The sequence below is a fragment of the Muntiacus reevesi genome, chromosome 19 (genome assembly GCF_963930625.1).
Source record: "Muntiacus reevesi chromosome 19, mMunRee1.1, whole genome shotgun sequence".
Classification (NCBI taxonomy): domain Eukaryota; kingdom Metazoa; phylum Chordata; class Mammalia; order Artiodactyla; family Cervidae; genus Muntiacus; species Muntiacus reevesi.
The window spans coordinates 6968353-6985642 of NC_089267.1; the positions used below are offsets into that span (position 1 = coordinate 6968353).

General features: G+C 37.8%; 1 protein-coding gene across 1 annotated transcript in view; it reads left to right on the forward strand.

Moving 5' to 3' along the window:
* ADGRB3 (adhesion G protein-coupled receptor B3) overlaps positions 1-17290 on the forward strand; it is an 844067-nt gene that overhangs the window by 132764 nt on the left and 694013 nt on the right. The window lies entirely within an intron of this gene.

Consider the following 17290-nt stretch of genomic DNA (forward strand, 5'->3'; position numbering starts at 1 on the left):
TCAGTTGACTCTGGGATAATAACCTCTTATGCTCTTTAAGCTCTGATTCCAGGAGCCAGGATTTGCTGGGGAGAGAGACAAAATGTGATAACAGAGAAAGGGAGATGGGATTGCTAAAGGGAAATATGACAGGTGGACAGAGTTCAGTGTTGGTGACTTTGTCCCCTAAATTCACTGGGGCAGGAGACTCGGGAAGAAGTTTTACTTTGCTTTAACCTTCCTCTGTCTTTTTACATCAACTAGGATTTACGGTGGGTTGGGGGACTCAGCTGGTAAAGAATCTGCCTGCAATGCAGGAGACCTGGGTTCAGTCCCTGGGTTGGAAGATCCCCTGGAGAAGGGCAACCCATTCCAGTGTTCTGGCCTGGAGAATTCCACGGACTGGATTGTCCATGGGGTCGCAAAGAGTCGGACATGACTGACCGACTTTTCACTTTCACTTTCATAATATGTTTCAAATTGGTCTCAAAGGCCATCCTGTGTAAAAGTTCTGCTTTCTTATCTACCATTTTATTTCTCTGGAAAACTTTTTTTGGGTAAACTTGTGTTTTGAGTCTTAACTATATTTCAGTATTTCCCAGCCTTATCAACATTACATTAGTCTTTGTGCACCAATGATATCCAGCTGTTTATTTTTATTAATGTCATTTTTAAACAAAATGTCACAGTTCCATAATATAGGCACTTTTATTTACACTGTGATTTACGTAATGGGGCTTCCCTGGTCACTCAGACTGTAAAGAATCTGTCTGCAATGCCGGAGACTGGAGTTTGATTCCTGGGTTGGGAAGATCCCCTGGAGAAGGGAATGGCAACCCACTCCAGTATTCTTGCCTGGAAAATTCCATGGACAGAGGATACAGTCCATGGGGTCTCAAAGAGTTGGACATGATTGAGCAACTGACACTAATACTTCTGTATAATATGTAGGGTTATATTTGGGAGTGACTGCAAGTGGTTTTTTCCATCTGTATGCAACTGACCCTGATTATTAATCTCCTCTCCTTACCCTTTCCCAGGTAGTTTAAATTGGTCATTTTTTTGTTGTTGTTTTTTCATAGATTTGAACAGTTTTTAGATTGTACTAAGTTTGGAGTTTTTTGCACAGACACCCAGTCATGTCCAACCCTTTGCAACCCCGTGGACTGTATCCCACCAGCCTCCTCTGTCCATAGGATTTCTCAGGCAAGAATACTGGAGTGGGTTGCCATTTCCCAGGGACTGAATCCGCATTTCTTAGTCTCTTGTATTCGCAGCAAATTGTTTACCACTAGCGCCACCTAGGAAGCCCAAGTTTGGAGTATAAATCTAGGGAAAATATTTTGTTTGCCTTTTAGTGTGGGATAGAAAGCTACCTTATTACAAATTTTTTACTTTTCAAAATAATCTACCAAATGAGGATTTTGTGATCTGTATTTTATTTTCATTGTTTTTTATATTTAAAAGATTAAAAATAAACATTATATTCTTATTAACTTAAAGTTTGATTGGATCTTTGTTTATATGCCAAAACTGTACTTAATTGTTTAGAATGCCACAAATGTCCAGAGTTTGATGTCTTACATTATCATGTTCATGATACTTAGATACATACAGTCCTGTCTGAAAGAGTTTTGCTCTTAAGTCATTTGGCTTTGCTGTTTACTCCCTTGTAGTTTTTAATACAAGAGAATTTAAATCTGAATTTACAATGATCACATTTAAAGCTTTATCTTTGTGCAGTTTGGGTATACATGAGAAATTATGATTGGCATCATTTGTCTCAGTGGATATTTAAGGCTTTAGAAGTCATTATTTCTGGACTGGGTAAGTGAGTTTATGAGATCTACTTCTCTAGAAATTATAGTGGACAAAGGACCATTTTGTATTGTTTCCTGGCTACTCATCTGATTACACTGTGCGTGCTAATACACTCTCTTCTTTTTGTTATCGATTGTCTTAACAGTAGGTCAAGTAATAAAGAAGATTAAATAAGGATATATATATATATATATATATATATATATATATATATATATATAATATAAATAAAGCAAGAAAAAGAAGCATTCTAAAAAATAATCTCAGTAAGCAACTGAGATTAGGAGAGTGAATATAAAGTTGTATTTTCCTGACTTGGTGCGTTTTTAAGGTAGTATGTCACGGACAAAAGCAAAGCTTCCTGGTGATGATTGGAGGGGCTGGCATATCCGTAAGGCAACATATCCAGTATGGTCGGAGATTTCCCTGGTGGCTCAAACAGTAAAGCATCTGCCTACAGTGAGGGAGACCTGGGTTCAACTCCTGGGTTGGGAAGATCTCCTGGAGAAGGAAATGGCAACCCAGTCCAGTGCTTTTGCCTGGAAAATCCCATGGAAAGAGGAGCCTGGTAGGCTACAGTCCATAGGGTCACAAAGAGTCAGACACGACTGAGCGACTTCACTTTCTTTCTTAGAAGAGTACCAAGTTGGAAATTTTGGTTTGACTGTCAGAGAGGCAAGTTTTAAAAGCACAAGGTCATTTTAAAATGAGATTTATAAGTCACTTTAAATAGAAGGACTTTGGTATTCAGAGAAGGTATATTATTTGAGGTAACAGATGAGAATATGCAGTGAATATAAATCCAGAGGAGATGTAAATTCTATAAAAGAGTAAGTCCCTGGGAGGAAAGCTTAGTGTCACATTGTGGTTTGGGTCAGTGACTTAGGAAGCAAGCTTTACTTTTCTGTGAAAGTCAGAGATTAAAACCAAGGATAAAACATTACAAATTGCTTTCAAGTACAATTCATATTTGATCTTCATGTTAATCATGACTAAGGCAGAACAAACACTGTTATGCCCGTGTTGGATTAGGAAATGCAGATGTTATTCATCTTTGCTGCCAGCCCTCTGGATAGCGGAAAATAATCTTAAGGATCAAGAAGTCGGGGATCAGGGGGCAGGGAATCTAAATTAAAGGTGATGACGGAGACCCGCTCAGAACTGAGAAGGCAGGAGAAAGGGCTTCCCTCCTGCTCCCTCTCACAGCAGGCTCTGCACCATCCCCAGCGCTGCATCCATGCGGGGGATTCACCAACCGGGTTCCGTGTTTTGTCTTCTCTTCTTGGCACTTAACATAGTACTATTCAGGTGGTTGACAAATTTTTTATGAATATGCACTATTTTTACCAAGTCCAAGTTCCTACTGCTTGCCACACAACAGGCCAATAAATCAAGAGAGGAGTTATCGGGACAAGAAATAGTGACTTTATTCAGAAAGTCAGCAGACTGAGGAGACAGTGGACTAATGGCCTAAAGAACTATCTTCCCTGGCTGTGGATGCTAGCTGTGGCTTTTGTTTTGTTTTGTTTTTAATAGAACAAAGAGGTGGGAGGTGAGGAGGCAAAGCAGAAACAAGGTGGTAAGCAGTTGCAAATGTTTCCTGGTTCCTGCTGACTCCAGAGGGGAAGTGTTAATTTCTTCTTTTCTGCCCCCATTCACAGGTGGGCCTGGTCAGAATGTTTCCTGTGAGCTAAACAAAGATATTTAGGTTAATGCTCACTGCATGGGAGGTGGGGTTCCTGGAGGTAGCCCATTATGTATTCTTTAAGCTATAGACAACCTGCCTTTAGTGATTAACTTATAGTGAAAACAACAGAACACAAAGGTTAAAATAAAAGAAATAGACTGAACATGGAGTCAGATTTGTTCTTATTATGTGGTCTGCAAAGGGGACCTGAGGAGTAAGAAGTGTATGAAATAGAAAATATGGGTCCTGAGCTCCAGTAGCTCATAAGGAAATCTAGAGGAGACTCTCATTTAGAAGGGAGCTTCCATGTGGAATGTTATGTGTGGGAATAGGAGGAGGGCAGTTTGACAAACCAGCACTTGGGACGTTTCATGACTGTAGACATGTTACACGTGTGGGTGTTCCCTGTGGGTGTAGAGCGCTGATCTGTTTTCCTGATGGAAGGGCTAGGAGCCTGGGTGAGAAGCGAGGGCTGGCCTCACAGGCTGACGTCACTAACGAGAACCTCCAGCCGCACAGATGAGGCCTTGAAGGGGTCACAGGACAGGGGACAAGTTGGTGTGACAGCGTCAAAGGCACAGGATGTGCGTGTGCTCAGGAGTTACGTGTGCACATGCTTTGGAAGGGACCTATAAGCTTCTTTGCATCTGGTACAAGGGAGTTGGTGCAGACCTGGCTTGTGGACACCAGCAAGAATGGATCTGAGCATTGAGGGTCCTTAAGTGGACGAGTGAGTGGACAGCAGGTTCAAGCACATTGTGAGGATGGAGAGTGAGATTTCCTTGGGTTGTTTGCTGATTTGATTATGTATAAAGATGTACAAACACACTTACGGCTACAAAGGGGAAGCGAGGGGCAAGTTAGGAATTTGGGATTAACATATACACACTCATATATAAAACAGATAAATAATAAAGTCCTACTGTGTAGAACAGGGAACTATGTTCAATATCATGCAATAACCTATAATGGAAAAAAAGAGTCTGAAAAAGAATAGATATATAGATATGTATAACTGAATACCCTGGGCCTGGAAGATCCCCTGGAGGAGGAAATGGCAACTCACTCCAGTATTCTTGCCTGGAGAATCCCATGTGCAGAGGGTTGCACAGTCAACCCTCATACCCATGGGGTAGATAGGAAGGAAGCAGCGTTATTTAATTATAAAGTAACTCTCCCCTTAACCAAATGCTTTAATGACAGGCTACAGTCAATAGGGTTGCAAAGAGAAACTGAGCAGGCATGCATGTAACCGAATCAGTTTGCTGCAGCTGAAGCTAGCAAGGCATTGTAAATCAACTATACTTCAATGAAATAAAATGTATAAATAATAAATAGATGCACATTATGAAAAAACAAAACAAAACCTGTGAAGGAAGGAGCAAGACAAATAAGACAGCAAATGTGCTGCCTTTGATGAGTTTCCCTGAAATGCACCCTGGGGAGGGGGTGTGGGCCAGTGTGTGGGCAGCTTGGACCCCAGCAAACAAGAAGGGTGTCTGTATTTTTTGACCTTGGAGAGAAGGACAAGAAATAGCAGGGTCACTGATTGAAGTGGGGGGATTCTAGGAATGAGCTCATGATAGATGCGATGGTCCGTCTCGGTCTCTCTTGGAGAATTAGATGGTGAGGTCACCTGCCCAGAATGCCCAGGCTGCCCAGACCTGAGAGAAGAAGGAAACAGCAGCAGGGAGCCCTGTGGAGGGTGGTCATCCAAAGATGAAAAAAGGCGGTTGGAGTTTGAAGGGAGCAGAGAGCGGCCCAGAGACACCTGAGTGCTCGGGATTTGAGGGATGGAGGCAAAACCACAAGAGCAAGGGGAGATTCAGAATCTTTATGATAGAAGAGAGGAGAGCAGGGGCTGAGCGCTTTGCTTGTCTGGTAGTGGGAAGGTTGCAGCCACAGGGGAAATGTTTTCTCTGAAGAATTAACTGAGGGCATTTGCTTTGGAACATTGCCTCTTAAGACGTACTATTTTCTGATAAATGGTGTTTTGCAGTTTGTGTCAACCTTCTGCTGTAAACATGGTCCCTTTGTTTAAATTTCCACTAAAATTAAATGCTTTTCATATATGAGCACATTCAAGGAAGGTAATTCTCAGGTAGGGTAAAAACCCCTCTATGTTTTCCCAGGCCCTGTTAGAAAGAGCTTTTAGAAAACACTGATAGATGTGTCTTCCAAGTCTAGAGTTCTGGTTGATGGGCATGCTGGCTAACTCAGTCTGGAAAATCTCTTCAGGTCAAATTAAGGGTAGGGGACAGAGTACTCCTGCTGAGGAGACAGCTGTATATAACTTTCATTTAAATGCCACCAATGAAAAAATTGCCCTGGTATAATTTAAAGCATTTGGTTAAGGGGAGAGTTACTTTATAATTAAATAACGCTGCTTCCTTCCTATCTACCCCATGGGTATGAGAGTTAAGAACTAAAACAATTTAATAGGATAATATTTCAAGAGCATACAGAGCACTTGCAGCCCAGGGGGAGCAGTGCGCACAGAGGCAGCACCAAAGCTGGGCTTGTGGTGGCCGGCGAAGGCCCAGGTACAGGCAGAGAAGGAACTCCGTGCTCGGGCTCATTGCTTAGGAAGTCTGTTTGCTGGCGTGATGGAGGGTTGCATATTTACAAAACAAATAGACCCAGAGACATGGAAAGCAAACTTATGGTTCCTAAAAGGAAAAGGTGGGGGGGATAAATTAGGGGTTTGGGATAAAAATATACACACTAGTATATATAAAATAGATAATCAACAAGGATCTGCTATATAGCACGGGATTGCCACTCAATATCTTGTAATAACCTATCACAGAAAAGAATCTATAAAATAATGTGTATATATATAGTTCAGTCTATAGATTCATTATTTTATACACACACACACACACACACACAAACACACACATATGTATATATGAAATTTGACTCAGACGGTAAAGAATCTGCCTGCAGTGCAGGAGACCCAAATTCGATACTTGGGTTGGGAAGATTCCTTGGAGAAGGAAATGGCAACCCACTGCAGTATTCTTGCCTGGAGAAAATATGGACAGAGGAAACTTGTGGGCTACAGTCTTTGAGGTTGCAAAGAGTTGGACACAACTGAGAGACAACTAAAACACACACACACACACATAAACTGAAGTGAAAGTTGCTCAGTCGTGTTTGACTCTTTGCTACCCCATGGACTGTACAGTCCGTGGAATTCTCCAGGCCAGAATACTGGAGTGGGTAGCCTTTCCCTTCTCCAGGGTATCTTCCCAACCCAGGGATCAAACCCAGGATGCATTGCAGGCAGATTCATTACCAGCTGAGCCACAAGAGGAGCATATAAAATAAATACATACATATATATATATAAAATACATATATATAATACATAAACAAATTTACTTTGCTATACACCTGAAACTAACACAACATTGTAAATCAACTATATTTCAATTAAAAATAATTTAAAGTCATAAAAAAAAGGAAATCTGTTTGTTAGGATGTCATGCAGGTGTTTGCTTTCCTGCAGGCCGTGTTCAATACCAGACAAATTTCTCCAGGTCTGCATGGGCTACCCACCCTACACGGGAACCAGATGGGAGCTCGGGGCAGTCTTGTTTCTCAAACGTTTGTATCTAATGTTGGAAGAAGTTGCCGCAAGGAACACTGGCTGTTTATTCCCAAAGCCCCAATCTTCTAATAGTTGCACACACACTGCTTCTGCGCGGAGGCCACTTTTGCTTTCAGGAGCGATTATGACTGTTTGGGTACGGTGTTCCTCACAGCGCGATAATGGACATTTAATCACAGAACATGTGCTTTCCGCTTTGAGCTCCATTTCTCACGTCTGGGGCTCTCATTCTGTCCGCAGGACGGCTGGTACACACCTCCTGGCTCTTCTCGCGTCTTCATGCCTTCTGCACACTCCCGGATCCCTGCTACCCTGCACAGTTAGAAGGAACAAAGTGTTGAGAATGCCGTCAGCTTCCCTTTAGTTTGGTCATAGATCTGTGTGTAGTCATCCTTCCCTGCCTTTCTGGTCTTTATCAGGAGCACAACCTCTTCCAAAGCAGAATCTCTCTTAACCAGGACCCTGACCTGCCCAGATGTGTGAGCATTGCCTGATTCCCCATCACTGTGTTTTGTTCACCCCCTTCAGCTTTGTATGGACTCTCCGTTTGTACTTTGAAAAAAAAATTTCATTCTTGGGCCCTCTCTGTTTGCTAAGTGGAACCTCTGAAGTTAGTCTCTGAATCTTGGCACTTTACTGATCTCCATCTATTGGTTTCACTAATCTAAGATTCTTTATCTACCTGACCACTGATTTGAAAATAAAATACCTAGAGTTTCTAAGTCCTTGGGTTTCGCCAGCTCATCTAGCTGTGCTTTTATTCACATGCAGTTTCATTCTCTAGTTCTGTGCCCCTTCATTTCCCTATGTGCTCCTGAAGTCTCTTCCTCTCTTTTTACAGTTCTTTCTCTGCAAATTCTAAAGATGCTTGAGAATTTCCTATTATAATAAGCAAAACCAAAAAAAAAAAAAAAAAGAAAGAAAGAAATAACTTTCTTTTAGGCTTGTTTTCCTCCCTCAAAATAATACCATGTCTCCATATCTCTCTGAAAACTACTTGGAATCTTACCACCATTTTAGTCGCGTACAGTCTGGTTGTCATGGTTACTACTCATGGATATGTTCTCTAGCATTACCACTGACCTCTAAAGTTACTGATTTTGTTATTTGTTTACAATATTTATGCTATTTGCTGCTTGATTTCACTTGCAGCTTTGATGAGACACTCCTTATTATGTCTTCTTGGTTTTTAGAATATGTGTCCCTCTCCTAGAACTAACAGAAAGTATCCTGGTGAAATATTACATATGTGGGCTGTGGAGCTTTGCAGACCCACCTTTCCATTCTGGCCTCTGATTGTACATGAATGTGACCCAAGGAGAGCTATTTAATTATTCTAAGGCTCATTCGTTCATGTAGCGGAGAAAAATTGTCCTTACAAAATTGCTATCAAGATTAGAGGTAATGGATATTAACTCTTAGCAAGTTCTTGATGCACGTGAAGCACTCAGTAAGTGGGCGGTCCAGCTGTCACCAGCAGCAGCATCCTCCCAGCATCCCAGTTAAACCACTGTCATCACCACTGGCATTTTCAGCACCCTTGTGTCCTGATAGGCCTGCATTTTACAGGGACAAAACTGTAACAAAGTCAGTATTGAGAATGAATTTCATTGTGTCACTTTTATTGTTAAAAAGCTTCCAGTTGTAACTCATTTCCTCATGCTGAATGAATAAGTATTCCTTCCATTGTGTGTATTCAGAACTGTTTCAAGCTTTATGACATATATGTTATTTTGCTTGTAGGATAATGAGTCATGTATTTGTCTGTTTGACTGCCTAATCCTTAAAGCTGCTTAGGGTAACTACACTGATTCATTCATTTTGAATTTCAACCAGTGTTTTTACCTCAAATGAGTGATTTCAGAGACAGTTTTGCATATACATGCCTGCAAACATGCATAATTTCAAAGTTATTTAAACATAGTAGGTACCCAGAATATGAAATTCTAGGCCATGAACTCTTATGGCTTAAAAAGCCAGAAAGATCATTCAGTTGAGAGAGGCTCCTCATGATAAAGTGTCAACCAACCTTGACATTTTCCTTACCAGCTGAGAAAGTAACAGACACTAAATTACACACAGTCTAGGTAATTTAAATATGTGGTTTTTTGATGGCTTGTGACCTATTATTACTTATATAGAGTACATATCTATTCAATAAAAGCATTTATTTTCCCTATATTTGAGACAAAATGAAAATGTAATCAATATATTCCAAAATATTTAATTTTCTATTTATTTAATTAATAATAATTTAATTATTACATTATCTACTTATATGAGTAGAAAAGATTTATATATTACTCTGAACTTTTTTTAGGTATTCTCTTCAGTTCTTAAAAGATAATTCACCTATCTTTGCCTAAAAAAAGTGTGCCTCTCATTAACTAACATTCTTTACAAATCCTTTTTCTTCATTGTCTGCATTAATTACAATCTGGCCTCTTTTTATTTTTAGTATAGTGTGTGAAATATTTGGCCACTGCTTTCCTTATTCCAGACTACTTTTACATTTCACTTTTGACATGGCCTAATGTTATGTTAATGGTCCTCATGAAGTCTTTAAATCAAATTGATTCCTTTGTGGACAAGATATTTCCAAAGTGCATATCCAATATTTCTTAAACTCAAATACAGTTCAAACATAGATTATTTCTTGTGTTAATGAAAATTTTCTCTATATGTAAAAACTTTTCTTTCCAGAAAAGTCAAAGAAACTAGGTCAATTGAGAGGGGAAAAACAAGGGTTATAGTTGAAGAAAATGAATGTTAATAGCACAAGTTATTCTGTTAAATTACCATATATTATAAAATTTAGCATAGGAAAATCCATGAATGCTAGTTCATTAACTAAAGTAATGTCTTAATTTTTTTGAAATTATTCCTTTTACTATACTATGTATGCCATTGGTTTCCTTCTAGTCAATGTGTTTTTAAGTTGGAAAATTCAATTTAATTATGTAATTAGCTAGTTAGTTCCATTTTTTTATTAAATCTTGATTAAAAGCATAGGGCATAAGCAGAAGCAAGCAATTCAGTATATCTGAATATCATAATTTTTGTTTTTCTCAGTGTTTCATAATGAAGTCATTCATTAATTGTAAATGATCCTGGCTCCATATGCAATCAAAGTTGAAGGGAAAAAATTAGGTATTTTAGTTATTTCTGAGAATGACTCCCTGTCTCACTCTCTCTCTCACTCACACACACACACACACACACCTCAAGGACATTTTCCCCCTTGGGATGGCTGTCATATGCTTCAGTAATGGAGATTAAATTCCTAGTAGTTAGTTGGATAGATCTTTTCCTAACAGAGAAGCTAAAATTCATTAAAAACTAATTAGGAATGTATAGGAGGTTAATTTTCCATGTTCAGCCTTATTAGAATGAGATAAGTAATTCATAAAATATCAAAGGATTGCCTCGAAGAGAACTAAATAAAATGACACTACCAAGTATTGTTTCCTTTAAAAAAAAAAACAATAGAAACTATAAAAGCAAGTCAAGGCAAACCTTCAGTCCAACTCATCTTTTTGTCAGAAGGAAAACCACAAACATAACATACCCACAGCTCTGTTTAACAGTGATTTCTGGCAAAGAGTCTGTGAAGTAGCAGCTGCAATGCAGGTGGGCTTTCTCTTTTATTGATTGCATTCCAGCCAGAGAAGACTGTGCCATTTGCCGTGATGTTCCCCTCAGTAAGACCTAACTGGGTATGAAATCTAGCAGGATTCGGCATCCGATTGGAGCCCATGCGCTGACGCCATAAGAACAGCATATTCGGTTCCCTGAATACATTTGCCAGCTGCAGTTAGATGTATGATATAGAGGGGAAGCAAGGGAAACTATTCAAATGCTCTCATTTTTCTTTTTGCCAAACATATAATTTTAAAAATATATTAGCATTTTTTTTTTCACATTGCATTCTAGCTAAATAGCTTGGGCTATTTGCGTGTTGGGAAAAAAGAAGTCAGTTCACCAGGTCCTGGGGTCGCTGCTCAGAGCAGCAAGTTCTGGGGAGGTTCCTGCAACCAGCTCAGCTCCATCCCCTGCAGGGCAGGGCTCCCCTTCTCCCAGTCGGATCTGTGACTTTACAGGGACACCCTCAACTTCTCTATTCGGTTCGTCTTTTGACTCAACCAGGATTTAGTTGGCGCCTCCTGGGGGCCAGCAGTCTCTGGTGCTGGCTCCCTTGGGCCTGAATTGGACTCTGCATCCACTGATGTATCTCCACATCTAGTGGGGTCTGCCCAGTCCTTCATATCCCTGGCAGCGCCTCTGAGTACCTGCATTGGCGTTGCTTGGTTTTCTTTTCTTTTTTTTTCTTTTAATTTTTATTTTCTATTGAAGTATGGACAGAAGAGCAGCTGGTAGGCTAGAGTTCAGGGGGTCGCCAAAGAGTTGGACACAACTTAACGACTAACAACTGTGAATTTGAAGTCACTCAGTCATGTCTGACTCTTAATGACCCCCATGGACTGTAGCCCGCCAGGCTCCTCTGTCCATGGAATTCTGCAGGCCAGAATACTGGAGTGGGTAGCAGTTCTCTTCTCCAGGGGATCTTCCCAACCCAGGATTGAACCTAGGTCTCCCACACTGTCGGTGGTTTCTTTACCAGCTGAGCCACCGGGGGAAGCCCAAGAATACTGGAGTGGGTAGCCTATCCCTTCTCCAGGGGATCTTCCTGACCCAGGAATTGAACCGGGGTCTCCTGCATTGCAGGCGGCTTCTTTACCAGCTGAGCTACCGGGGAAGTACAACAACAACAATAGCGAATGGATTTACACTGTTGCGTTAGCTTCAGGGTACAGCGAAGTGATTCAGTTACACATGTAGATTCTTTTTCAGATTCTTTTCCCATATAGACTATTAGAGAATATTAGAGAATATTGAGTAGGTTTTCTTCAAGGAGTCCACAGTGTTACTCTGCTTCTATGATCACATTGTGTATGGTTCAACCATACATTTTCTGTTTTATTTTTTATGTTAGTTAATTTTAATTGGAGGCTCATTGCTTCACAATATTATAGTGGTTTTTGCCATACAGGGCACTCACAGCTGGTGCACTGGGACAGCCCTGAGGGATGGGATGGGGCGGGAGGTGGGGGGTTCAGGATGGGGGGGACACATGTACACCTGTGGCTGATTCATGTCAGTGTATGCTCTGTTTTATTGTAGAGACTGCAGTTGGTGTTAAGTAGCCTGTTCATTTTCTCCTTACTCTTCTTTTAGGTTCTGTTTTCTGGTGGGTGATCCAACTTGTTTTTCCTCATATTAAGTCTTAAGTTTTTTAAATATGAAACTGCTAATCTATTTTACTGTCAGATTTTTCTCCTTATCATCATACTTGCCTATCTTCCAAAATAGTAACGGAAAGATAGGAAATGTTTTCATGAGACCAACTAGATAATATATAAGTCAAGTTTGCGGTTACCTGAGAAGTATTGTATATGAACATTTTATTGCCTAATATTTTTATATAAAAATGGCATATTTATTTTTTTAATTTGTTTTTCTGGAGTATAGGTGATTTGCAATATTGTATAATTTCTACTATGCAGCAGAGCATTTGATTCAATTAAAATACATATATACTCTTTTTCATGTCCTTTTTCATTATGGTTTTTCACAGGATGTTGAAGACGGTTCCCAGTGCTATAGAGTAAGGCCTTGTTGTCTATCCATTCTATACACACTAGTTTGCATCCACTAATCTCAGACTCCCAATCGAGCTCTCATCCACTCCTCTCCCCATTGGCAAACACAAGTGTGTTTTCTGTGCCTGTGAGTCTGTTTCTGTTGCAAAGATAAGTTCATTTGTGTCATATTTTAGATTCCACATATGAGTGATGTGCAATATATCAAGTGGTATTTAAAGAATGACAGATTTTTACTCTCACCATTCATCCAATGATTTAAACCATAGCACCATATTTAAAATCTACTTTAAGCTAAAACATGCAAATATATTTAAATATCATAGAGAGATGTACCATGTCCCTTGCTGGTTAAACCGAGTATTTGATGACTGTCACTGTTCTCCAAACCACCCTGTGTTTTTGTGCGTGCTTAGTCGCTCAGTTGTGTCTGACTCTTCGCGACCCCATAGGCTACAGTCCCAACCAGGACTCTCTATCCACAGACTTCTCCAGGCAAGAATTCTGGAGGGGGTTGCCATTTCCTTCTCCAGGGGATCTTCCCGACCCGGGGATCAAGTCTGTGTGTCCCAAGTCTCCTGCACTGGCAGATGTATTCTTTACCACTGCACCTCCTGGGAAGCTGAACCCTGCATATTGGTGCAGCATTTTTATCTTTGCCCTCTTTCCCATTTTCCCCTCCTTTTTCTCTTTAACCTTCTCTCTACTTTTTTGTCATCTTTCCTTTCCTCTGGTTTTTTTTTTTTTGGATTCATTTTTTAAGAGCTTATAAAAGTAATCCTGGAGTTTATATGGAAAAGCAAACAAGTGAGAAATACATCTGTGTTTGTTTAAAAAAAAAAAAAGAGTAATAATAAGCAACTTAATCTCAGTGCTAAAACCTACTATGGCACAATAATTAAATTGGTATTATACAGATGAAGCCTAAGCTGCAGCCAAAGTAAATCCACCACATCATAAACCCAAGTATGAGTAAACATATAACAAGTAATAGATGTGACCCCAAAACTGATGAATCAATGTGTTGTTTAATAAGTAGGACCGATAAGTAACTATTTGAAAAGTAAACAGAAGTAAAAAAGATACGAATGCGTTCTAACCTTTCACCTAAACAAGAAACAATGAATAAATTATAAACATATTTGCATATATTTTAAATGCAATATTATGAAATTAAATGATATTACTATATGATCATTGATAATTGAAATCCAAATAAAATTATCAAATAATTTGACTACAGATATAACGAATAAAATAGGAATTATAGTAACAATAATAATAGCACCTGTCCTTTTCTGAAATCTTATCAGAGTGTCAGAAACTCTGATAAGTGGTTTACTTGTAATATCACATTTAATCCTTTGTGAATCTCACTTTGCAGTCTGTGATTTCCAGGAGAGGGACACAGATCTTAGATTTCAGATAACTCACTAAATTCTGTCATAATTTAAACTTGAGCCTAACTTTTTATGTTTCCATAAAACACTCCTGTATGTAGTTATTTAGGTTGTTTTACTTTATTAATATTATGACACTCAGATGAACTTTTTGATACACACATGTTTAAGAGAGAAATCTGCTTTTAACTGTTGTGTTTTAATGATTCAAAAAAATGGACTACTTATTTTATTCTTTTGTGTCATATTGGTGAACTTTTATATTGCTTTTTATGTTCCCTATTACAAAGAAACATTTTCATGTACCTACCTATTAAAGGATTTCTTTCTGCTGCAAGAATTACTGGATGTTGGGGATGTACATTTTAAATGTTAATGAGATATTATTAGAAGTGATAGCAAGTATGCATATCTTATTTCTGGTTTTAATAGAAATGCATCTGAGGATTGATTACTAAGGATTATTTAATGACATTTGCTTGTTTTGGGGGAAATGTTCTTTTTCCTTAGTCTCTATTCCTTTTTTAAAATAATATTTTTAGGTATGAGCAGAAATTGAGCTTTATAAAATTTATGTGTACAATTGTTCTCTCATATAATTCTTATAATCAATGTTTAATGTTCTTGCAAAGGCTTGCCTGCAAAATACCTTTCACTTTTATTGAATAAAGTTCTAGAGCAAATAAAAGTTAAAACAGGTCAGAGTTTTAGAGAAAATCAAGATTCAGTTAGGAAAAAAAGAGATAAAAAATACGATAACTGAGCTGTAACATTGTAGGATGCCACTCACGCGTTGATTCTTACTGAATGCTAGTAAAGTTACACCAGTCAGAGATGATCTTTACTTTAGATTTGTCTTCTTGAGGAAGAGGGAGAACTATCTTTCATAGACTAAGGAAGTAACTTTCTACTCTCTAGTTTTTTTATGATGCTTTCATTCATGAATAGGCATTAAGGTTTATCAAATATATTTTCTTCATCTGTTAACTTTGATCATATCATTTATGTGATGAAATAAGATTGGTAGATTTTCTAAATTTGGAGCATTATTGAAAACAACTTTCTTGTCTATGATATATAAATATTTTAAATATATAGCTGCAGCAGAATGTTGGGTTAATTATGCTGCACAGATCACACTGTGTTATCATTATCAATCCCTGCAAGGTTCTTGTCCTTTTAAATTCATCTTTATTTATAAGTTTGACAAGCTTATAATTTTCTTCATATGAGATGCCTTATATCATCCTAAGATCAAGTTATAGAAGTTTCATAAAATTGGATAATTTTGGATTTTTTTCTATATTATGGACAATGTGTGTACCAGTTACCTATTAGATGAAATTTTAGAAAAATAATCTTTGCAAAATGCTTCTGGATGAGAAACCTATTTTTATTCTTTGTTCAATTATGGTAACTTGTGTATTCCTAAATATTAAGAAATTTATAGAAACAAATTGTTTCACTTATGTTTTCAAATATAGTGAATATTTTAATGATAATATATATTTAAAAATAAAAAGTTTATATAGAGACATATGTGTTTTACATCTTTATATTGTATGAGCTATTATGTTGTTTTTGTTTAATTTTGTCAGACATATTTTGGGCTCTACTTCCAAATACAAGAAATTACTTTTATTGACCATATCAGTTGTGTTTTCATTCTCAGGTTCCAGTTCATTTAATTCCTTTTTCCCTCAATTATTTCTACTCCGTACATTTCTTGTATTCTTTCTTTTTTTTAGCTTATTCTACTGAATGCTCAGATTATTTATTTTCAGTTTTTTATGTTTTCTTAAATGAGTTTTTGGTTGAACCTTTTCCTGGGGTTACTGTACTAGCTGCTTCCTCTGTAGTGTGAACCTTTCACAGGAGTATACACATATTGAGCACTGTTTCACAGAGTCTATACCAGTTCATACACGCAATAACTCTACATACAGAAATGCATGGATTTTTGGCACTGCATTATTTCTAGATCTGGAATTATAGATTGTATAGACAATTTATCACCTAGTGAACAAAAATAACATTATTTCACTTTAATGCAATTTCTAAGCCTTCTTAGAAGAAGCTATTTTGAACATAATTATATACTTAACTTGACTTATGTTTTCTTGATTGTTTTAATGAACCACTCCCCTTACAGACTATTGTTAACAAGTCCATGAAAGGATCCTGATCAGTAGTCATTTTAAAAATATTTTTTATTATTTCTTGTCCAATTTCTCTTTAGATACTTCGCTAGCTACAACTATACTATACTAGCTACAACCACTACTCCTACTTGAACAATCTCCAAAAGAGATATATCAATAGAAAATTCTCTATAGAAAAAAGTTATAGTTTATTCATGATGCAAATATATGGTACTGTGAGTCATAAATACATAAATCAACCACTGATGGAGAGATCAACTTGATGAAATCTGATTAAGGAACAATAATTCACTCGTAAGGCACTGGTTTATAATCCATGGTTCCCAACATAAATTGCATCAGCCCTCTCTTCTTTAGGTTTCTCAGGGACATTCTGACTACACATGGTCGTATTTCCCAATGCTGCATGAATTACATTCTCTCTGATAGTCTATGTTCTCTGAAACTCTAGGCTTTCTTTAAAATAAAAGTGCTTTTTTAAAGGTTATTTATTTTTAGCTCCTTAATTGTATGTTTCCAGAAGCATAAATTACTTGTTTTAGTATCTTCACATCCCTGATGTAGAAATAATCAATATGTTGGCCCATCTTTTTAAGTTTTATGAATTAGAATAAATAACATTACAATACTGATTTAGCTACACTTTGGGAAGTTGCAATTTAAAAGATTCCAGGGGCAAAGTTATGCATAATCTTTCCCTTGAAAATAATAATGTAACAAAACTTTTTGTTGAAAAAATCTGCAATTCTTTCAATTAAAAAATATTAAACTTAAAAATGTGTACTGTGCACATGTATGATAAAAATCATGGCTGTTACATTTTATACATTAAAGGTTATTTTCTAGGTTTTGACAATAAAGAAAAGGAAATGAAATTGTAAAGTATTAGTAGATACAGCCGTTCTACTGTGAAGCTTGTATATGTTTTGAGAGAGGGGTGTTCCTCTACCCTTCTGAGGTCTTTT